The 23,140-nt window shown below is 54.9% G+C and overlaps 1 protein-coding gene across 3 annotated transcripts in view; it reads left to right on the top strand.

Moving 5' to 3' along the window:
- Positions 1-7,352: 7,352 nt before the first annotated feature.
- CHST3 (carbohydrate sulfotransferase 3) overlaps positions 7,353-23,140 on the top strand; it is a 34,157-nt gene continuing 18,369 nt past the window's right edge. Inside the window, exon 1 of one of the 3 annotated variants that reach the window (XM_045783386.2) lies at positions 7,353-7,449. The gene's annotated coding sequence lies outside the window, so the exon portion shown is untranslated. The other 2 variants (XM_045783384.2, XM_045783388.2) reach the window with 2 other exon arrangements.

The following is a 23,140-nucleotide window of genomic DNA, read 5'->3' as shown; positions in this document are numbered from 1 at the left end:
TTTTCTTTTTTCCTCCTCACTGAGTTTCTCTAATTTCGATTTATGTCATTTCATAACTTCTGTCATTTTTTTAAAATTTCTCTAATTTGGTTTTGAAATGTTAAGTTACCATTTCCATCTCTTTTGTGGACGTGTTTTTCTTGCGTGCTTTTATTATTTGTAGGAATATTATTTTGCTTCTTCTTCTCCTTGTTCTTAAATTAGATGGATTTTCCCAGCACTTTTAGGAGATAAGGGTGAGTAAGGACAGTTTTCTACCTTGCCCCCCCTTTTTAAGATTTTATTTATTTATTTGACAGAGAGAGAGACAGCCAGCGAGAGAGGGAACACAAGCAGGGGGAGTGGGAGAGGAAGAAGCAGGCTCCCAGCCGAGGAACCTGATGCGGGGCTCGATCCTAGGACCCCGTGATCACACCCGGAGCCGAAGGCAGACACTTAACAACTCAGCCACCCAGGTGCCCCATCTACCTTCATCACTTTTAAGCTGCTTTTCCTGTTGAATCTACAACGTGATTGTTCTTATCGTTACTGCTGCATAACAAATTATCCCAAAAGTACCGTATCAAAGAAAAACCATTTTACTGTGTTCCCAGATTCTGGGGGTCAGACGGTCAGAAAAAGTACAGTGAGGATGGCATGTCTTGCATCTTGATGCTTGGTGGCTCCGGTGGAAGATGGTGTGAAGGTGACCTGACGGCTAGGGGCTGGGGCCATCCGAAGGCTCCTCACTCCTGTGTCTGGTGGGGGACGCTGGTGGTCTGGTAGAGTACCTACCACATGTGTCTTGTTGGACTTCCTCACGACATGGTGGTTTTTGTTTTTTTTTTTTCTGAGAGTGGCCATCTTAAGAAAAAAGGTAGCCGTGCATGACATTTGAACAGTCTTGGAAGTCACATGGTCTTGATGTCCACTGGACTCTGTTGGTCAAGCCAGTCACAGACTTCCATGGATCCCACCATTTAATGAGACGAGTGTCAAGGTCTCATTGTAAGAAGAGCATGTGGGGTGAGGAGATAATTTTTGCAGCCATCTTTGGAAAATAAAATCTGCCTCAATGATTACACACACACACACACACACACACACACACACACACACACACTCCCTCTCTCTCCCACATAGCTTTGTACTTTCTGAGGTTCCCCAACCCTCCACCTTCCAATCCCACTCTCCCCTGGAGCTTCTCTTTCTTTGTCCCCTAGTGGGCCTGTCCTGATCAGTTTGGATTCTACTCTCAAAGTCCCAGTCAGGGACTTTGTTATGGAAGAGGGAGTCTTTAGTCTATTAGTGCCGAGAGTTTATAGGGGAAGCAAGAGCGAGTTTACAGGGCCCAGATGGCTCCAGAGCCATTACACCCCATTGTGCAGCGGTCCCCTGGCACTCCCACGCAAACGGGATTCTGTGGGATTGTTTTCCAGTTTCAGCTACTACTGAGCAGGTCAGCTGTACTTTTGAGCACAACTTGGTGATTTGGGGGTTTACCTGTTCCCAGGACGATGAGAAGCCCAGTTTTCCTCCTTCTGCTTCCCCCACACAGACACCGATATCCACAGGGCTCCTAACTGCCTCTGGCTTGTTCCCAGCCCACCTGTATTTTGGGCTTGTGGGTTTAACTTATCACTTAGTTTTTTGTTTTTTTTTTTTTTTGGTGGGTGTTGTTTGTGGGTCTTCTGATTTTTTTTTTACCTAGTTTTTTTTTTTTATTTTTTAAAGGGGGGGTCGGTGTATTAGTTTGTTCGAGCCGTCATAATAAAGCACCACAGATTGGGTAACTCAAACAACAGAAATTTATTTCGTCACAATTTGGGAGGCTTGAGGCCTAAGATCAAGGTGCTGTCAGGGTTGCTTTCTTCCTTATAGACAGCTGCCTCCTCACTGTGTCCTCACATGGCTTTTCCTCTGTGAGGAGAGAGAGAGAGGTGTCTCTTCCTCTTCTTCTATAGACACCAGCCTGTCGGATTAGAGCCTACACTTATGACTTCCTTTAACCTTAATTACATCTTAAAGGCCCTGTCTTCAAATATAGTCACTTTGGGGGTTAGGACTTCAAGCTTTGTATTTGGGGGAGAACAGCTTTCAGTCCATAATGGGGAATTTGGGAAGAGACATTCTACATTCTGCCATCATCCCAGAAGAAGAGAGCCTTTCTTTGGCTGCAGTTCATACAGGCCCGTGCCCCAAGACAGAGAGCAGAGTGGAGAAGGGCGGGCAGCGCTCTTGGCAGCCAAGGAAAGGTGCCGGCACCTGACGAACGCCCTGCATGGCTGGGCCTCACCTAGGTCCTCCTCTCATCAAGTCCTGACACTCACTGTTTTCCCCTGGTGCTCTGGAGACAGCAAGCTGCCTCTCAGTGTCCCTAAACACACCACCCTGTTTCTGTCCTCTTTGCCTTTGTTCGCACAGTCATGGCTGCCCACAACGCCCTCCCAACTTCCCGTCCTCTTCTCTCTATTTCAGCCAAGAGCGCCTATTTCTTTTCTCCTGTCGCATCTACCTCAGTCGTCTTCTCTAGAACATCTTCCTAAATGTCTGGCTGGTGGCAGGGACCCACTTCCATGCTTTCATAGCTTGCGTGTGAACATTCATACACACACACACTGCCATGCCACCCCCCCTGCACCTCCTCCTTGCACCTCCCTCACTGCATTGTAATTGTGTCTCCGTGAAGACTCCCCACTAGACTGTGAGCTCCCTGAGGGCAAGACCTGTGCCTGGTCTCCTGTGGCTGGCTGGACTTCTGCTCTCAATTCTCATTCTCCTTGTCACAGGCCTTTCTGTTATCACTGGGGCTTCATAGTGGGTAAAATAGACTTCTCTTAATGCCTTTAGATTTGGGCATGGAATTTGCTTTGGCTAGTGATGTCAGCAGAGGCTTTAAATGTGTTTGGGTGGTTTGCTTTGTCTCTTGTACTCCTGTGGTCTACCTCGAGAAGAATGTGCCACGGGTAGTCACAGGACCAACTAGACTGTGAGGACACGAACAGCAGACCTGAAGCCAGCACAGAGGCTGGCCCCACGGGCGTGGGCCCATCCCGTGGCCCATAACAGAAATCCCTGTTCAACTGCTGACCTACCCGTGAACGAAGAAAATCCATCCTTGTTGTAAGCCACTGGGCTTGGGAGAGTGTTTGTTTTGTACCCTCGTTGCTGCAATAGCTGACTAAGACATCACGCATCCCCGTGCTCCCAAGCCCAGTGCAGTCCCGGGCCCAAAACTGTTGAATAAAGAAGCAAAGACATTCTTTGAACCAATATGTTTGCGGTGCGAGTTGGCTCAAGGCACCACACCACCCAAAACCTTTGCTACCTCTTGTTTTCAAAGGGCATGGTAGCAGTTTCGTTGCAGGGTTGCTGTGAGGATAAATGAAATACTGTGGAGAAAGCGCCTGGTACTTTGTGTTCAACCACTGACATTTTTCTTCCCCCATCTCTGCGCGTTACCATCTTGAAGCGAGCTCTTGGGTGAAAATGATCAGGAAGTAGAGGAGGCTGGGATGAGTTAGGGGGGTGGGGAGAGGGGAGAGTTTACTCCAGGCTCTTGAGCCTTCGGGCCCTTTAACTCCAGGTGGGGAACCCCTTTAGATTCTTCCCCCTCCCCTCTTCCTTTGTGCCCAGAATTCTTCCTTGAGTCACTGGCAACTCGCTCTTCCTTCCAGAGAGGAGGATTTGCCCCGATCCCAAGAATGGCTCAGCGGTTCCCTGGCCCAGCATGTAACTGGGCTGCCTTAAGAGGACAGACAGCTTATACCTCCGCTCTCAGAAGCCAGCTGCTTTGTAAGAAGTCTGTCCCCTTGGAAACTACCATGCTCTGAGGACGCCCGAGCTGGCCACATGGGGAGAGAGATGCTGTCTGGAGGAGCACTGAGGTGCCACGCTTGGGTGGGAAGGCTTCGTGGATTTTCCAGCCCAGCCCGCCTGCCAGCTGAAGGCAGCAGAGTGAGTAGCCTCAGTGGATGCCATATGGAACAGAGGAGCCTTCCAGATGTACCCAGTCAATCCACGAATTTGTGAGGAATACTACATTTTTGTTGTTTTGAGTCACTAAGTTTAGAGATGGTTTGTTAGACAACAGATAAATTAATAGATAAATGAAATTCTTCCTCTAAAATACACAGTGCATGTGCAATGTGCATGATGTTTACTTTTCTTTAAAAAAATTATTTTTAAGTAATCTCTATACCCAATGTGGGACTTGAACTTACAACCCCGAAATCAAGAGTCACGTGCTCCACCCACTGAGCCAGCCAGGCACCCCAATGCTTGTTTATTTGTTTGTTTTTAAGATTTTATTTATTTATTTGAGAGAGAGAGAGAGCAGAGGGAGGAGCAGAGGGGGAGGGAGAGAGATAAGCAGACTCCTTGCCGAGCGTGGAGCCTGACGCGGGGCTCTATCTCAAGACCCTGAGACCAGGACCTGAGCCAAAGCCAAGTGTCAGATGCTCAACAGACTGACCACCCAGGTGCCCCCCTCATGTTTATTTGTATCCGTTTTTCAGAGCCATTTGAGAGGAAGCGGCAGAAATCGCGATCCTGAATACTTGGGGGTGTATCTCTAACGAGCCACACATCATCTTACAGAACAGTGCGGTTATCAAACACAGGAAATACAACACGGACACAATATTCACAATCACTTGGCCCCCACTCATACTTTCTCAATTATCTAAATAATGTCTTTCATTGCATTTTTTTCCCCAGTTCCAAGATTATGCGTCGTACTTAGTGGCTGTATCAGTTATATGAGGCTGCATAACGAGTCACTACAAAGCTTCATGGCTTAAAACACCCGTTTTGATCATCCCACAGTTTCTGTGGGTCAAGGATCTGGAGGTGGCTTAGCTCTTTCGCTCAGGGCCCCTCAATCAAAGTGTCCGCCAGGGTTACTGTGATCTCAGGGTTCCACAGGGACAGGATCTGCTCCAAGGCTCATTCGGCAGGTGTTGGCAGGATTCAGGTGGTAGCACGCTGTTGGCCCGAGGGCCTTCGTGCCTTGCCACATGGGGGTCTCTCCCCATAGGGCAGCTCTCAATTCAAGCAGGCTGAGAAGAACCAGAGAGAATGTAGTAACACAGAAGTCACAGTCTCTTGTAACCTAAATTATGGTCTTTTGTGACGCAGAAATGACATTCCCTCACCTTTGCTCTATTGTATTCATGCGAAGTAAGTCGCCAGGTCCAGGCGCACTCAAGGAGAGGGGACTGCACAAGGGAGTGGACACCAGGAGGTGGGGTCGTTGGGGGCCATCTGAGAAGCCTGCCTGCCATGGTGCTCACATCCCTCAGCTCTTCTAATCTGGAGTGGTTTAGTCGTTTTCTTTGTCTTTGACATTTTAAAATTTTACAGGCCAGCTGTTTTGTCAATGTCCCTCGGTTTGGGTTTGTCCTATGTACCCTCATGATCAGATTCAGGTGGTAAATCATTTTTGACAGGAATACTTCATACTCAACATCGTACCCTTCCCGGCACAGCATACTGGGAGACACATGGTGCTGGCATGTCCCATGATTAGTAATCTTAACTTGGGTAAGTTAAAATGGTACTCAGGCTGCCACATTCTTACCCGCTCTGCCATTCTGCCTCTGGCCTGGAAAGTTCTTTTTACAACAGGGTATAATTTTTCAATTTTTCAAACAGGGTAAACAAAACAGTACAATACAAAACAATAAAAACGAGACCAAATCTCTTGGCAGAGCAATTGTGGGAAGAAGCGGAGCCTGGAAACTATTTTAGGATGAAAATCCCCAATGTCCTGTCAGAACTTTACCCTCTGCCTCTGATTTGCAACCAAGATACCCTCAACAGAAGGCCCAGGCATTGGCTGTCATGCCAGCGCAAAGGAACCTGTTTCTTTCCATTGCTGGTCCCTTCACCTAGAAAGCCCTGTCCCATCTCTGCCTTCTCAGGAAGAGCCCAGGCCTGGGGTCCTCAGGTCCAAGAACAAGGCCGCAGCACTGAACAACTCCAGGGGCCGACAGTCCCATCACATTCCATCTGCCTGGGGCCCCCGGAGCTGTGCAAGCCTGTGATCTTATTCCTGAGACACCCGCTCTCCCAATGCCTGGCTCCAGCCTCCCCTTACAAAGCACATGGTATCACTAGTGTTTGTTGCGATACAGGACTGTCTTCTCTGGACAGGAGGTGGGACGAAGGCTTGTCTACCCCAGTGGGCCCCCGTATCCAGTACCCGCTCGATAAGTATTGGGTGAACACAGGTATTTCGCAGTGGCCTCTTGTGCTCCTCCTCCCTACCCCTACCTCAGTAGCACTGTCCCTGCTCTATAATCTGGGGGTGACACAGTCCTAGGTTTCAGCCTTTGGATCCCCTGAGGCGCCTACAAATTCCTGGCAGTAAAATCCCAGATTCCGTGTGGCTGACCGGAAGACCTCCCTTATAAGGCCAGCAGGCACAGTTGAAAGTAGCTCCTTGACAGATCTGCGAGGCTCCAAGGAGGCGAGGCCCTCCCTTCAGAGAAGAGCTGATGGGGTCCGGAGAAACCCGCTTGTTTCAGAAACTGGTTGGAGAGCAGCCAGACTGATTCCAGAGCAGAGGCCCGGGCCCTGTGGATGCGGCCATGGCAGCCAAGCCTGCAGGACGTGTGGGGAGGGCCTCAGGATGCTTACCCAGGAAGTGACTTAAGGTCTCGGTTCTCACCAAATTTCTAGCCCCCCAGAGCAGGCCACAGAGCTGTTAATAATAGAACTGAAGCACCCCATTGGGTTTTTCTGCCAAAAGAGACACACACCAAGGTCTCACTTCACAGTTGGGAGCACTTTGCCCAGGTCCCCTGCAGCCCACAGTCCCCAGGGGCAGCTTGGCCTGGTCCCCACCCAGATAATGAACAGGGACCTCTGACTTCCCCCACCTGTGAGGACTCACCCCTGGGGGAAGGCCTGGGTCCTGTTCTGTTCTGTTTGGGTTCCTTTTCTACAAATGTTGAAAATGACAAGGGAGGCAAAGTGTAGATATTGAAGTTTTTGTCTTTTTGAGTTTCTTATTTCTCCTTTACGGGAAACGACTTCTTGTTCTGAATCCTATACTATCCCGTTAAATGCCAGGACCACTGCCTTAAAGGGCCTGAATTAGCTCCTGGTGCTAAGTGCTGAGAAGACTCCGAAGAAACGCCAGAGCCCAGGGCACCACAGGACTCGGGCAGTTAACAGGGAGTCTCTGTTTGTCTTCCAAACCCCAGCACTTCACCACACTCCTGGTCAAGTTGGCCTTGTACCCATGAGCGGGCGCTGTCTAGCCCGGGCACTGCCCCACGTGTGGGAGGCAACCGGCCTCCACTCCTCGGCCAGCAGCACCCACCCCACCCTCCGCGGGAGGCGCCAGCTGCCCAGAAGGGTGGGAAGATAAAGCCTCCCTGGCTGGCCGGCGTGGACCCCACTTCCTTCTGGCTTGCCTGGTGTCACACTAAGGGAACTCTTGACTGGAGGCATGAGAAGGCGGTAAGGCGAGTGGGTGACCTGTGACGGCCCAGAGAGGGTGTGCTGTGGTCTTTGAAAGCCTGGGGGACCAACATTTGGACCCCCACCCCGCTCGGGGTGGAGAACCAGCGTAGCCAGAGGGATCTCTCGGAGGAGAGATAGGCTGGCAGGCGGGTAATGGCTTGGGAGGCTCTGGCAGGGCGAAGCCGCGAGGATTTCCACGCCGCCTCTCCCCCCACCTACCCACCCCGGGGCCGGGAGCTACTCCCAGCCTCTCTGGGAGGGGATGGGGGATCCGAGCGGCCCCCCAGCGAGTCCCCGGGGAGGGCGGCCAGAGGTGCGGCTCCCGGAACAAAGGCCCACAGAGGGGTCCTGGAGCGCGCGGCTCCCCGGGGGCGGGGGCGGGCCCCCTCCCTCCCCCCTCAGCTCCTCCCTCTCCTCCCCTCCTTCCACCCAGAGGCCCGGCCGGCGCGCAGCCCGAGCTGCGCCAACTTCGCCAACGGTTCCCAAGTTGCCGGGCGCGCTGGGCTGGGAGCTGGGTGGGGTGGGGTGAGGAAGGAGAGGAGGAGGAGGAGGAGGAGGAGGGCTCCCCGGGCGCCTTGGACGCGGTTCAGGAATCCTCCGCCGCCGAGGGCCGCTCGCCGGCTCGGGCCCGAGCCGGGAGGGCGCCAGGCAGGACCGCTTGCTCGCTCGCTCGCTCGCTGCGCAGGACGGCGCCCGCCTGGCGCCGCTTTCCGCTCGGCGTGCGAACCGGCCGGGCCGCGCCTCCCTCCCTCCCCGCCGCCGCCGCCACCGCCACCGCCTCCGGGGAGGGCGCAGAGCCCGGGCCGCGAGGGATCGGAGCGACCGAGCCGCTTCTGCCGCGTTCTGCGCAGAGGAGGGCAAAGTTGGGAGCGGATGCTGCCGGCTCGGGACGCCAGCCGCGGACAGTCGGATCCGCCCCCGCCGGAGGAGGCTCGGGGGCCGGGGTAAGTAGGGCGCCGGCGTCCCGGAACCGCCTCCGAGGCCCGGGCAAGGCCGCCCAGCCGTGCGCCCCTCAACCTTCCCCGTCCCGGCGGCCCACCAAACTTTGGAGGAAGAGGGGGCGAATCGGAGCGTGGGAGAGGGAGTTCTCGGCCCAAGGAAAACTCCACGCAGGCACTCGCGACCCCCAGACCCAACCCGCACTCGGATTCACGGCTGCCAGGTACTCGCAGCTCATCCTCATTCAAGCCACAGACACACCGCGCACTCGCTGGGAGCACACGCCACACCGACCCGCACACGCTGCAGGCCGAAATTTACAATTCCGGGGGCGCCGGGGTTCGGATCTTTAGACCAAGCATGCCCTCCTGCCCTCAAATAAATCCACGGTCTTTGTCTGCTGCCCCTGCAGCCCCCCAGTGAGGAGCCCCTAAAGCGCGATAGGCCGGGGAAGGGCTGTCTTGGCTTTGAAAGTCGTGGCCAGCACCCCGAGGCTAGAAGTGGGGAGGGGAAAGCGGATACTGCAGTCGGATCTCGGGGTTCATCAGCAGCGAGTCTGGTGTGGAAACTCGGTGTCTTGGTGATGTGTCTGGGTGTGCGCAGCCCTTCCGGAGGCGAGGCCGGGAAAGAGGAGGGAGTGATTCATGAACTCGGACCCGGCGTGCTGGGCTCTGTGAGCAGAGTGGAAAAGGCTGCAGGCGGTTGCTGCGCTGCGCGGGACAGCTGGGTGGTGGCAGTGACAGAGCCTGTGAAGAAAGCACACAGACCCTGCCCCCCACCCCGCCCCCCACCCCCAGCGGATGTGCTTCCTCAGAGGGACTTCCAGGAGGACCAGCAGAGGAGACTGCAGCCCTGGATGTGTGTGTGTACGCGGGGTGGGGGATGCTTAAGGCTCCCAAGGTCACCAAGAAACCAGGGCGATGCGGGAACCCTATTTATTTTCACTGCACCTGAAGCTGTGTTTGCTTTCAGATGCTCTGGTGTGCTGGGCCCCAGGATGTTTCAGGGATTGTCCTGGACCTAGCCCAGTGCTTGGCACGTAGTCGGTACTCAGTAAGTAGTTGTTTGATGATTAATGACACCAATAATTAATATTTGCTAAGGACTCACTATGAGCCAAGCCTGGTGGCCTCAGCTGGGTTGGAGTTGGTCTTCCTGCAGAAGAGGGGGCCCTGAGTGGTTCCAGGGAGCCCTGTCTGATTTGTCTGGAGAAGTGGCCCAAGCGGCATGTTTCACGGTGCCATGTGGGCTGGCACTGACGACTTGAATCTCATCATTGGTCTATGCTCCCCTAGGAGGGGCAGCAGGAAAGTCTCCATTTCTACATCTGGCTAAGCAGGGGATGGTGTTGGGTGTTTCTTCCTGGCTCCTGCTGGCCTGGCTGGATATGGGTCTCATGAAGGGTCTAGGGCTGTGTCCTCCAGCAGGGGCTTGGCTCCGTAGCGGCAGCAGGTGGAGGGGTAGTCACAGTCCCTGCACTGAGCATCGGGTGGTTTCCTCTGTGCCAGCTGGCTTGAGTTTCCCAGAGGAGCTGAAACTGCTCATGTTCCTGGAACTGGGATTAGAAGCAGTCTTGGGAGTGATTCCCTGTTGGCATGGGATTGAGTGTGCAAGGATATGGGACAACCTGGCCATGGAATCACAAGGAAATGTGTCATTCCCCTACCCCTTTGTGACTAGGTTCAGTCTGCGGTTCAAGCATCTAAATGGTCTCAGTGATGAAATTAGCAAGGTATGGGGCCAGCACCAGAACTGTGACCCCAGATGAGAGAGGGAGTGAGCTGGACTTGGCCATCTCCAGTTTCAGGTGGGATGCTGCAGCCAGTCCCTTCCCCATATCGCCTTCCCGCCTTGTGTCTTCTGTGAATCAAGTTCTCCGTACATGATCTCATTAAGCCCTACATCTGAAGTTAGAATTCTATCGCTCTTTTGCAGATTAGGAAACTGAGGCTTAGACAAGTTAAGTAACTCTTTCAAAGTCACACGGCTGATGAGGAACAAAGCTGGGATTTGAACCTGGACAGTCTGACTCTGGAACTCATGCTGTCTCCACCATGCTAGGCTGTCTCTAGGGTCCCTATTGGTTCTCCATGGCAACAAAGAAGCAACACTGGCTACTTACTAACGCTTAACTAACATGGTCCTGGGGCCTCTGACTGCAGTCCCTTTTCCACCCACTCTGCCTAGACTGGATTACACCGTGGGCCTTGGGAAATCAAAGTCTGGGTGGCTTCAGGCTGCTAGAACCTTCCATGTAGGACTGGAGTTGGGAAATGATAGAGATTTGGAAGTGATTGAGGGAGATATTGCAGTAATTCCAGTGAGAGATGATTCGCTGCTTATCTGAGAAGTGGGGACAAAGCTGCCACTTGTAACCATACAAGTCATAAGTTTGGGGTTGGGAGAAATGGCCAGGTAGACATTCTCAAATGGGTTACTATATTCCTTTCTTTCTTCGGCCCTCACCAGAGTGGAAATCTGTCTCTTGGGAAAATCAGCCCTCACCTGCCACCTCCCGCCTGGTGAACGTAAAGCAGCGTGTGGTGGCTGTCTTTCCCACACCTGCCATGTGCCCTGGGGTGGTTTCTGGTCCCCAGGAGAGATGGGTGGGGCAGAGCTGGGGTGAGGGATGAGAACGCACGGCTCACCTGGTCCCTAGCAAATGCTTTCCCACACATGCCCCACAGAGGGACAGTGGTTATCGTCCCCACTTGACAGATGAGGACATGAGGTTCAGAGAGGTGTGGTGGATGCCCAAGGTCACGAAGCCAGGGAACTGCAGGCACTTAGGGGCGCCTGTGGTCTCAGTCTGGTTGGTCCTCTATGCCCCGTAAGGGCTGAGGGGGATGCCTCTCACGGCTCTACCCACCCTCATCTCTGCCCAGGCTGTCCATATACAGGAAAAACTGGTAACCTTAAATGAGGAGCAGAGAATGAGCACTGCCCCGCTGGCCCCTGCCCACCTTCCCCAGGAAGCCCACGTGGGTGATTCTAAGAGCCTGGACAGAGCTGAGCTGCGGGTATTAGAACCTTCTTCCGCCTCCACTGTGGAGTGGGCATGATATCCGGATAGAAGTGGGAGACTGGGTGTGGGGAGAAGCTGCCCCACCCGAGGGACAGGGGCTGCTTATCTTTGCATCCCCGTGTCTGAGACGTGGAAGTACTTGGGACTGTTGTCAGGTGATGGGTGAAGCCCAGGGAGGGGCCGTGGGCGAGCGCCTCTGCTGGGAAGTCATAAAGCAGGGGAGCCAAGGGAATCTTAGCCATGAGGAAACGCTCACAGAGGCCTGTGCCTGTCATGAAGTCACACAGGAGGAAAGGAAAACAGCTCTCTGTTTCATTCCTTAAACAGAAGTAGGAAATAAATGTCATCTCTTCTCTGATGACTAAATAAATGATAGAATGCTGCTTGTCCTGCCCTGACCATGTGGCTTCCACGGCTGGGGGCGGGGTGGTCGCTGACCAGCTGGGCTGTTTGTTCTGTGCTTGGAGGTGGACACGCTCAGTCTTCTGCTCCATCGCTCCAAATCTGGCTGGTTGCTCCCCCCACTCTTATCCACCACCATGGAGAGAGGGGGCAGGCGGGCCGTGGGAGCCCCCAGCCACCAGTAACTGCACCCCCTCATTCCTCCTCCTTTTGCTTCTCCCCTTCACATTTCCCCCTCTCCCTCTCTCCCCCTGTTCCACAAAGATGGCAGTGTGCTGAAGGACTGTGGGTTTCTCTGGGCCCTGAGAAATTTATCACTGGGGTTCTAGAGGACTCTCTGGAAAGGATTTGGAGGAAAGTGTGGAAAGTAAGCCAGTTCCCAGTTGAGCTTCTCCTGAATACCACAAGTAAACAGCCATCCCGGAGGCCAGCCTGGGAAGCTCTGTGTTGGCCTCCCATGGTTACACCTGGCTCACTGGCTGCTTTCACCAGTTCCCCCCTCCCTCCCCTCTCCCTGTCCAGCCCCTCCTCCTTGACTTTGGGAGCCTCAAAAGTCAGGGAACACACGACGGGACCGGACTGCTGGACTGTCCTTGTGCTGAGGGAGGTTGGCACGCAGGCTGCTGGGACCAGGAGGAACCTGAGGGAGGAAGGTCCGCCTAGGGTGCCCGCTCAGCCCTGCTCCATCTGAGCAAGTCTTCCGGCCTTGGCCCCACTTGTCCAGGCAGAGGGTGGTCTCCCGGTTGGTGAGTTGGACTTTGATGGTGGAGAATGGTGGGGGTCCTGATGAAGTTTTGCATCTTAAATGTCAGTTTAGGGTGGATGGACCAAAGCTAATTTTCCCCTTTCATGCTCCCCACCAAGGTGGGGCTCACATGTGCAAAAACCCTCAAAACCTCTGCATTTACTTTGAAGGGCTTTCGGGACGACCTAGAATGTCAGGGTTCTTTGCTTTTGGCTGGAGTCATATCAGATTAGGCCACATCAGCTCAGGGTGCTGGGGGGTAGGTTCACACCAGAGGTTTCGAGGAGCTCAAGCGCTGTCGTAAGTTGCTATGTCCATAGGCTGGGAAGCAAATTCATGATAGCTTAATAACGTCAATGCATTCAGTTGACCCCTCTAAAACCCAGTAGCGCCTAGTGAGAAGGGAGAACCAGGGCTCTGGGTGGGGGCCGTTCCTGGCTGAGACCAGAGAGTGGCTGAGGGGCCTTTCCATCATATGTTACCGTACTGAGCTGGGTCGGCAAACTGAAACCTCTGGGATCTGGGGAGCAGGCCCTGCTGGGAGGCTCTGGGTCCTGCCTCTGGCCAGGGAGTTTTTCTATCATGCTGCCGCCAGGCTGCTGAGAGAGAACTTGGGGGTGAGCTCCATAACTTGCAGCCCTGGGGAGAGAGGCTGCATCCTCACATCCTCACCGACCATCACATAATCACGGGCTGAAATACACACACACACACACACACACACACACACACACACACACACACACATTCAGATATGTCCCCCCCCCACACACACACAGATAGTTCAGTAAACAGCTGGGGACATTATATACCAAAACATTTGTAGGCACGAGTGCGTGTGTGCACACATACAGATACACAAACACAGGGACACACTCATGCCAAAAGGCAAATTATGTAATGGTTAAGAGCACATATCCTAAAGCCGCAATGCTCACAGCCTTGCTTAGTAGCTGTGTGACCTTGGGCAAGTTACTTAACCTCTCTGGACCTTAGTTTCTTAATCGGTAATAGGTCATAGGTAATAGGGCTGTCAGTGAATTCATATCTGTGAGGAGTTTAGAAATGTGCCTGTACAGAGAACTAGGCAGTGTTACAAGTATTATTCGCCACACACCCTCTGCCCCAGATATTCAGACCCAAGTTCACAAGACTTCTCCGAGAGGCACCCACAAACTTGTCAGTGAGTGAAATCAACCGCTTTGTACTTTCTGAGCCCTGATTCTCAGAATGTGTGCCATTTGCTGTGCTGGACTCAAATTAGAATTTATTAGGAAAATAATTTCATCTTCCCTCAGAAAGCTCATTCTCTTAAAACATTGTTCGTACTAACTCCCCCGAGGAAGGGCAGGAATTCCTTTAGCAGCAGGGTTTTTCAAACTAGGTGCCACGGAACCCCAGAGTTCAGTGGGGGGAAGCCCTCAGAGGCCTGATGGGAGGAAGCTCCAGGCCTCTCCCCGCCTTGTCTGTGGCACACACGGGGCTTCTGAGGGAAGTTCTGGTTCAGAGGAGGGCTCCCCAGCTTCGCCGTTTGCAGGCCCCCGTCTCCAGGCGGACCTGTTCACCGTCCTGTGCGCGCGCCTGTCCACACACGCGTGCCTGTCCACACACGCGGGGCCTGGCGCGAGCCCATGCCGTCGCCTGACGTGCGCCCCGCGCCTCGCGCGCGCTCTTCCCCACTCTCCTCCTCTGCCTTCCCCTCCAGCTGCCGCACCATCTGCAGGATTCTGGAAAGTGCTAAGGGGTCTGAGCCAAAGCAGCGCTATCGGAGGAAATATTTTGAAAACAAAGGGGGCCGCCCCCCTGGCTGAGGCCGCACCAATTTTCAGCAAAGCCATTTCACAGCTCGCCCCGCGCCAAGGGCACGTGGCCGGGCCGAGGTTCTGCTTGGGACACGGCCCGGGGCCCCTGGCTGCGGGGTCACGGACAGGCGTAGCCGAGAGGCAGGAGATGGCAACCTAGCACCTGGGAGGGAGCGGAAGTCGGCCTCTCGGGACTGGGGGCGGGGCGGGGGGGGGACCGAAACTCCCCTGACCGGGAAGGTCAGGCCCTTCGTGGTTTCGTTCTGAGAGGAGCTCTGCTCTCGCGCGGTTCCTCCTGCGGCTGCGTGCGGCGCGGGGGCCCACGGTCAGGTGCACAGGAAGCCCGAGCGGGGACGTCCCCTTCACACCTTCCGGGCCTGCGCTCGCTCGGTGCGCACAGGAAGCCCGTGACGGAGGCAGCCTGCGATGGCCATTTCGCAGACGGGCGCGCAGAGGCCGCCGGCCAGGAGAGGTTGCCCGGCCCCAGCTCGTGCGTGCGGAGCCGCGGCGCCCCCGGGCCCTGGCGCGTGCGAGCTTGCTTCCGTGGTCGCGGCCAAGAGGACGGTCGCTTCGTCCTGGCGGCTCTGGGGAGGCTGGCTTCGGGGGCACTGCGGGTGGAGGTTCGAGCCCCCGGCCTGCCCCAGGCTGACCCACACGGGGCGTCTCTGACGGTACCACGGCCTCTTCTGCAGGGCCGGCTGTGTGCCGAGCGCTGCTTCCCCTTGGCTCAGGAAGTGGCATAGGTGGCAGGAGAAGGGATTTAAACTCGCGAGGAGATGCTGGCCGATCAGGGTGTTCCAGCAAGACAGAAGCCCCACCCTGGGCTAGGTGCCGAGCTGCCCGGGATGCCGGTGGCTTCCACGGCCCTGTGATCTTCCAGGTGGATCTTACGGCCCAGGCTCCCCTTCCCCAGCCCTCCCCTTGTCCTCACTGTTCCCCGTTCCGAACTGTCCTCGTTCCTCAGACACAGGCATCCTGCTCTCCGTGGCCTCTCCGGCCTCTCCTTCCTGCTCTTCTTGTGGCCAGCACCCATTCAGCCTCCGGCCTCCACTGGGTATCGGCTCTGGAAGCCTAGGTCAGCAGCCCTCCCTGTGGCTGCCTGCACGTCCCCCTCGTCACACTTTCCCGCGCTGTGGCCGTTGCTGCTTTCGTGGTCTGTGGTCTCCTTGCGTAGTGAGCTCTGTGAGGCAGGACAGCATCTGCCTAGCTTCCCTTGGTGTCCCCAGTGCTTCCACACCCCCAGGGAGTCCCCATCTGACCGTGGAACCGAGAGTGATGGAGGTGACACGAAGCTTCGCCATGCCGGGTAGCACAGTGTCCGCCCTCCCAGGATGGGATGCTCCCGTTGGGGAGTGCTCGGAGTCTGGGCAGAGCTGGGGGGAGTCATGGTGAGTTGGAGGAGGCAGCTGATGTGGACCAGAGGCCTTGTGTGGGACTGGGCGGAAACAGGGGAGTGGGACCCTGGGCATGTGACCTGTTGGAGTCATTATCCTGTGTGCTGGGGTGGGCTGGGCTGGGGTCCTGACAATGGTCCTGAAACCCTCTGAGAGGCCCCTTGGAATTAGGTGGGCTGGTGGGTGGTTGCACTCTGGGCCCCACTGCTCAACCCCATCAGCAGTGGTTCTCAGTCCTGTCCCCTTATGGGTGTGTGTCCAGCCCGTCCAGCCCCTCCGGCCCCTCTAGGGTTCAGACCTGCCCCCCAGGCAATGCAGGCCTCCTGTGGCCGAGTTCTTTCCCCTGAGCAGACAGCAGGAAGCCCAGCTGGCAGGCTGCCTCCCGGGCTGGGGGCTGGTTCCAGCTGCAGCCCTCGAGCCGTTCTTGCAGAGTAGTGGGGCCCCTGAGGGCTAGTTCTCCTCCACACCACCCAGGAAGCACACAGTAGGTGCTTCAGCCTGGGCATTAGTACCGCATGCTCGCTCATGCCTGACGCTGTGCAGGGTGGCCTGGGGCTAGCAGAAGGTGCTAGAAAGGGAGAGGAGACTTGGGCACAGATAACCACCTTTGAGTCCAACTGTGATGAGCCCACACAGGTGGACGTGAGGGAGGACTTGGGGAGGGCTTCACGGACGAGGTGGGCACGCAGCTGCCAGGAGGGAGCCTGGGCAAAGGCACAGGGTGGGAAAGCTCGGATGGAACGCAGAGAAGGGCAAGGAGTCCAGTTGGACCGAACTCTAATTTGTAGGATGGATGAAGACGAGCAATGAGGCGGATGGCGCTGTGGTTGCAGCTGCAGGCTCTAGAGCCGGGCTGCTTGCAAGGGAAGGGGACCCTGCTGCTGACCTGCTGTGCGACCGTGGCCAAGGTGCTTCATCTCCCTATGCCTCAGTTTTCTCATCTGTAAAATGGAGATACTAACAGTACCCACCACAAGGGGGTGATAGGAGAATAAAAGTGTCCCTATACAAGTGTTTAGAGCAGGGCCTCCCATACAGTAAGCATCCAGAAGAATGAGCTATTATTCTTATTTTTTAAATAAATGTAGCTAGAAAAGTCAGTTGAGGTCAGATCATCGAGGCCTTTGAATGCCATACTTTCCATTTGCTAAGCGCCTGCTGTGTGCCAGGTAGTTACAGACCGTCTCACTAAGCCCCACACAACCCAGCAAGGCTGTTAGGCACGTGTCCATTTTCCAGATGAGGAAACTGAGGTTCAGAGAGGCAGGTTAACCCACCCCAGATCACTCAGCCAGGAGGAGTCGGGGGCAGTAATGAAATCCAAGTGTCTCTGGCAGTTGGGTCTGCCTGTGTGGAGATTGGAGAGACATGACAGAGGTAGCATGCGGGTCACTGCCCAGAGTGGCAGCCTGGACGCTGTAGTCATGGGCCCCTGGGGCAGGGAGGGCGGGAGGGAACAGGGAAGGAGAGATACCTTGCAAGCCTGGAGGGCACAGAGACAGGGAGGCCTTGAGGCCGCAGCACACAGCTCACTATTCACAGCCCAGGGGCACCACTGAGTCATTCTGGGAAAGCATGACATCACTGAGTCTCAGTGTCTGCTGCCTACCTGCCAGTCTGCCCTCTGTGGTCCTCTGGTGACCATGTGCCCGAAGTCCTGCTAGGGACCCTCCCACCCCGGATAGCAGGGCCAGGTCAGCTTCCTGGCTTTCTGTCCTGGCTTCTCCTCCCCAGCTGCTGTTTCCTACCTTCCCAGGGTTCCTTTCCCTGCTTGGAATCCCCACCCCACCCCTTACTCATAAGCTTAGCTGTGGCAGAAGCTTCTGGAAGGGGTGATGGGCATGAAGAACTTCCAAAAGTACATCCTTTCCAGGCCTCTGATTGGAATTCTGGGCATCCCAGTGTTGGAATCACTTTTAAAAAGTAAAGCCTGGTTGAGTTGTGTGCCCAGCAATCAGACTGATGCAAATAAACCACCCAGCCTGAGGATGCTTGAGTGCTCAGGAAGGCAGGAAGGCAGAGGCCTTTAGGACCTGGCATAGTGCTGGGCACACAACTCAGAGAGGTTAGGTGACTTGTCCAAGGTCACACAGCCAGATTTCAAACCCTCAGCTGTCCAACTATAGCTGTGCCTGTGCTCTTAGCCACTCCACGATCCAGCTGCAAAATGAAGCCACCGGAGTCATAGGAGGCAGGGCGTATGAACCTATGCCTGCCAAGCGGTGTGGGGCAGACAGGGAGTGCCAGCACAGTTTTCATCTTTCAGTGTGAACCACTCCCCAGAGTTTCTTGGAGATTGTGGATCTCCAGGGAGGGGGCAGGGAGCACCGAGCTTCTTGGCCATACAGACCCTGCTGACGTGGCCATTTGGGGTGAAACTCACCTCTCTGGAAGGAGACGGGGTGCAGGGGGCGCCTGTGACGTTTTTGGTGGGCCAGACCTGGAAAAGGAGTGTGAGTCAAGAGAGGGGCCGAGTGCCAGCTTCCTCAGCCCCGTCTGCAGGCGCAGGATGCCAGGCTGCTCCCAGCTCCGCCCCAGCCGCCCCAGGCAGGGGGAGGGGCCAGGGCCCAGCCCTGTGCTGAATGGTGCCCTCACCCTCCACAACCTCACGAGGGAGGCATGGTTAGCCCCATCTGCCAGGTGAGGACACTGAGGCTTAGAGAGGGTTTCTGGCTCACCTGAACTCCTTTGGCCGGAAAGGGGAGAAACGGAGACTGTGAAGTCTTCTCTCTGCAAGGACAGGAGGAGGGAGGAGCTAGTCGTGCCTCCCCCCCACACCGAGGGTACAGGCCAGCTCTGTTCTCAGGCTAGCATTTCTGATTCATTCTACAGTCACTGGGTCCCCATGTTGCTGTGAGAATGACCCTCTGGAGTAAGAGAAAAAGCTCTGATTTCCCTTGGGCTATGAGTTACGATTTTTCCAGGAGCACTTTGAAACAATAGGGGCCCTCGGGCAGGCTTCTGGGGCTGGGCCCTTCTCCCCCAGGGAGCCAGCCCCACCTTAGTGGGCCTGGCCTGGAAACAAAGGGCCTCCAAGAGATAACCTGGCTTAGGTGATGACCTGGCACGTGACTGAACAGACTGGTGCCAGATTCTCAGGGTTCCCTCTTCCCCTTTTTAATGCCCAAGCCCCAGGTTAGCCCAACTCCAGGGGCCCTCTCCACAGATATATGGGGATCCCCCAGGGTTCCACGAAGTCTGCAGGGTCAGTCCCCCTGACACTGCCCCCTCTTAGCCCCCAGGACCCCCACACCCAGAAGGGAGGGGACCCAAACCAGTTACTCCCCCCGACCACTACAGGAACAATTTCTGGACAATTGTCACTTTTCTTGCAGGGAAGTAGACTTAAGTTTGACTGTAGGGGCAGTTCTGCTTCTCATTGCCTCCAGATTTTCCTTTCTGGCTTTGCCTCACTTAAATTCAAAGGCCTGTTAGAATGACTTCCAAAATGAGAGTCTCACCTCAAAAGAACTTTGTCTCTACTTCTATCGGTAGAAAACTGCTAGCTGCTTTTAATTTTTTTTTTAGTTTGATTACATTGTATAAATTAAGCAATACGTGCCCACGGTACCCGATTGGAAAGGTACGAACAGATACAAGGTGAAATCGCTTTCAGACTGAGGCACAAGCTTGAGAGTAGCTGTCCTGGACACTTAGTATGACCCCTGCCCGGGGTCATTGCTAAGCCGGCAAGTGCTCGCTCCCAGGCCGTACTGGCTGCCACATCCCAGCCCCCCCAGGAGTCACCTTGGACTCCACCCATGAGACGCAAAGGCCCCCACATCCCTCTGCCCCCGCAGCCCCAGCGTGGCCCCTTAGCTTCCAAGTGAGCTGTCTCCTGCATTCCCGGCTGCCTCTTCTCCATTTTCCCCTCTTGTCTGGCTGGGCTGGGCCCTGCAGCTGTGGCCTGTGGGGTCAGGGCCCCACGCTGGTGATCTGATGGACATACTGCCTCTCGGCCAGACTGACTGCATATTCAGAGTCCCCTAGGTGTGGGGGCTCACACAGACAGGTCCACCCTTCTCCACTGCCATTCCTGATGAGACCGACTGTGACCTAGGCCTCCCCTGCCCTTCCCCCTTCCTCCCTCTTCCCCCTCCCCTCCCTTCCTCTCTGCATCCTTCCCTTCCTCCCTCCTTTTCTGACATATTTATGTGGTGCTATATAGCAAATGTTAACTCTAATTCGTAAGAGTAGAGCAAGGCAGAGAAATAAATAGTGCCAGGAGAGCAATGTGCTGGAGATTTGATGTCCGCAGACCCTGCCCTTCACATCTTGGCCTTGCATCTCCAGCTGGGTGACCTTGGGCAGGTTGCTTAGCTTCTCTGAACCTTACTCTTTCATCTGGAGAATGAAGGCAAGGGTGGTGGTAAGAATCCAGGCTGGGTGCAGGGCTGGCCTGAGGACCAGGAGGAGCAAAAGGGCTTTCTAAGGAGGAACAGGTGACAGGTGTGGGGGGCGGGGGGCGGGGGGGCAGGGCTGTTCCTTTGGGGGACTGGTTATGGCTGCAGGGGCTGGATCAGGGAGGGCTCTGGGGACACGTGGGGTTTGGGCTCAGCCTTAGGGTAGACTTTGACTAGGCACAATGGCCTCTTAGGCAGCTTGGCCCCTGGGCTAATGGCTGCCTGCCCTCCGTGGGCATGCCTTTTCTTTTCTCTATTTCCACTCAGAAATGGACTCCCAATGGACCCTTTTCTAAAGTAATGACTTTATAGTTTTCATCATAGGAATAGATGCTTACTCTGCAAAATTCAAGTAAAACGGACAAATACAGAGAAGAAAGCAAAACTCGCCCCTCAGTCCCACCACCCAGATGTAACGCATTAGTTATTCCTCGCACGTCCTTCTCTAGGCATGTAGACATAGAAGAGGGGGCAGTAGAGAGGCCGGAAGTTTTCTAAACATGGGGGAATGCACAGTTTAGTTTAACTTTTAGGCCAGTGTTCTGAGGAGGCTGTGCGCCCCGAAGCAACCCCACTCATCTGTCCCCATGTCCATGAGGGCATCGTGGGGGGGGAGGTTGTTGGGGGAGGACCCAGACGTTCTGCTCTTTAAAACCTCCTGATGCAGACCCATTATAGAAGGGGAGCTGGCTCCATGACCGTGGTTTTCACTCTTTGGACCACAACTTCAGACACAGATACAGAAGTGAAACAAGTCTTACGAAGCCCGCGTGTATCTTTATCACCCAGGATACACTCTGGTATTTTCAGTTCTACACCATTCCAGTTCACTTTTTTAAAAAAGCTGGTCGACCTACCAAACTTTGCAAGCTGGAGTTTAAAAATATCCCCCTAGAAGAGTGATTTTCAAACTTTACATCAGACTCACCTGGAGAGCTTGTTGGAACAGCGTGCTGTGCCCACCCCCTGAGATTCTGGTTGAAGAGGTCTGCGGAGGGGCCCGAGAATGTGCATTTCCACCAAGCTCCCAGGCGCTGCTGCTCCTGCTGGCCCCGGACCCCACTCTGAGATCTGACCTTCCTAGGTTGTTTTTTAAAGCATTGTACTTCCCGGCAGAGACTTCCAGAGGATTTGCCTTATTCCACAGATGAGAATCGCTGGCGGCTAATACAAGAATTTGGGTCTCTGACATTTTTGAGGGTGCTGGTCAGGCACTACCTTCGGGATCTTAAACACCAGTCTCCTGAAATCCAGCTCACGCTATTAATATCAAGTGCCGAATGCAGAAGAGGTCTGCAAAGCAAAGGGACATTTATGCCCAGCCCTGGTTGAATTACCTGCCTCTTAAATCCCAAACCCACAGAACATAAAACCCTCCCAGCCCTTTTGAAAACACTGTTCCTCTATAGGCAATGAAAGGTGCCATTTACCATGCAGATTTCACCTATTCTGGTTTTTTAAAGGGAAGAAGGTAAGTCAAGCATGACCACCCCATGGGGAAAGCTGTTTCCCCTCACTCTGGTTGGGGTCTGCTGGGTTTCATTGGCTATCGCTGGACTCCCAGCTTTCCCTGGAACCTCTTCCTGGAATGGCAGCTGAGCGCGTGTGACAGCACCCGGGCTCGCCTACGTTTTAAGCTGCGTCTGCTCCTCCAACCGGAGAACTCTCAGCCCCCCCAGTCCTCCCCCTTCATAGCCTTGGGGCCCCCTCCCCAGCCGTGCAGTCCTCTAGAAGCCAACCCTCAGCTGGGAGCAGCCTCATGAGGGAGGGAAGTGTTAAATGGGCACAGAGCCCCTCTGTTCCACTAACAATGGCCCGTTGATGACTAGATTCTGCCCAGGGCGGCCCCCTTGACTGGACTTAGGGGAGGAGGAAGGACTCCAACCCCCCTCCCCCAGGCAGCCATTTCTGGGTGTGAAGTTGATCGAGTCCTTGGCCTCTGCCCACAGAACCTCATTCTTCAGGCCCTGAGGCAACAGTGAGAAACCCACTTACCCCTCCTATCCCATCCCAGGGGCAGTTCGAGGCCCCAGGGGTGATTCAGTTCCGTGTAATTCAACAAACATGTATTGAGCAGTTGCTGGGCACGGAGGCTCAGTGCTAAGGAGCTGTGGGCAGGAAGAATGACCAGTAACATGAATTCAGTGCCTGTTCGAGTCACCCCCATCCCTGGCTGCCGGCAGAGTCACTAAGGAGCTTACACAAATTCCAGCCTGCAGGCCCCTCCACCCCAGATCTCCGGGAGTGAACCGCAGGCCCTGCTATTTTGTAAAAGCGCTCAAAGGGATTCTCATTCCCAGCTGGGGTTAAGCATCCTGGGCCTCCTATTGGTTTGCCCCCATTTCATGAGGGAGGTGCTTGTGGGAGGCTGAATAATGGGTCCCCGAAGATGTCTACACACGAACCCCCACACCTGTGCATGTTACTTCCTAAGGTCAAGGGACTTTGCAGTGGAACTGAGTTAAGGATTTTGAGACAGGGAGATTACCCCGGATTATCCAGTGGGACCAATGTCAGCAGACGGGTCCTGCGAAGAGGGAGTTTGACGACCGAAGAGGAAGTCAGAGTGATGCCTGAAGAAGAAGACTCAAGCAGCCACTGCTAGCTTGGACGATGATGCGGGGGCCGCGAGCCACGGAAAGCGGGCAGCCTCTAGAAGCTAAGCTGGAAAAGTCAAAGAAGCAGATTCTCCCCCTAGGGCCTCTAGAAGGAACTCGAGCCTGTGGACGCCTTGATTTTAGTCCAAACTGATCTTGGATTTCTGACTCTCAGAACTCTTAAGGTAATAAATATGTGTTGTTCTAAGCCGCTGAGTCGATGGTGGTGTGTTACAACGGGACGAGTACAGGGCTGTAACTAACTCTGTTAGATGAGGCTCAGAGACGTGAGGCAGTCAGCTGGGGTCACACAGCTAGTGAGTGGCCGAGCTGGAGCAGGAAGTACCCTCACTCTGTGTGCTCTTCCACCTCCCCGCACTG

Source organism: Ursus americanus, chromosome 6, assembly GCF_024610735.1.
Source record: "Ursus americanus isolate L20-20 chromosome 6, mUrsAme1.1.p, whole genome shotgun sequence".
In the NCBI taxonomy this organism is placed as follows: Eukaryota; Metazoa; Chordata; class Mammalia; order Carnivora; family Ursidae; genus Ursus; species Ursus americanus.
The sequence above is the reverse complement of the archived record's forward strand: the minus strand, read 5'-3'. Positions and strand labels throughout refer to the sequence as shown.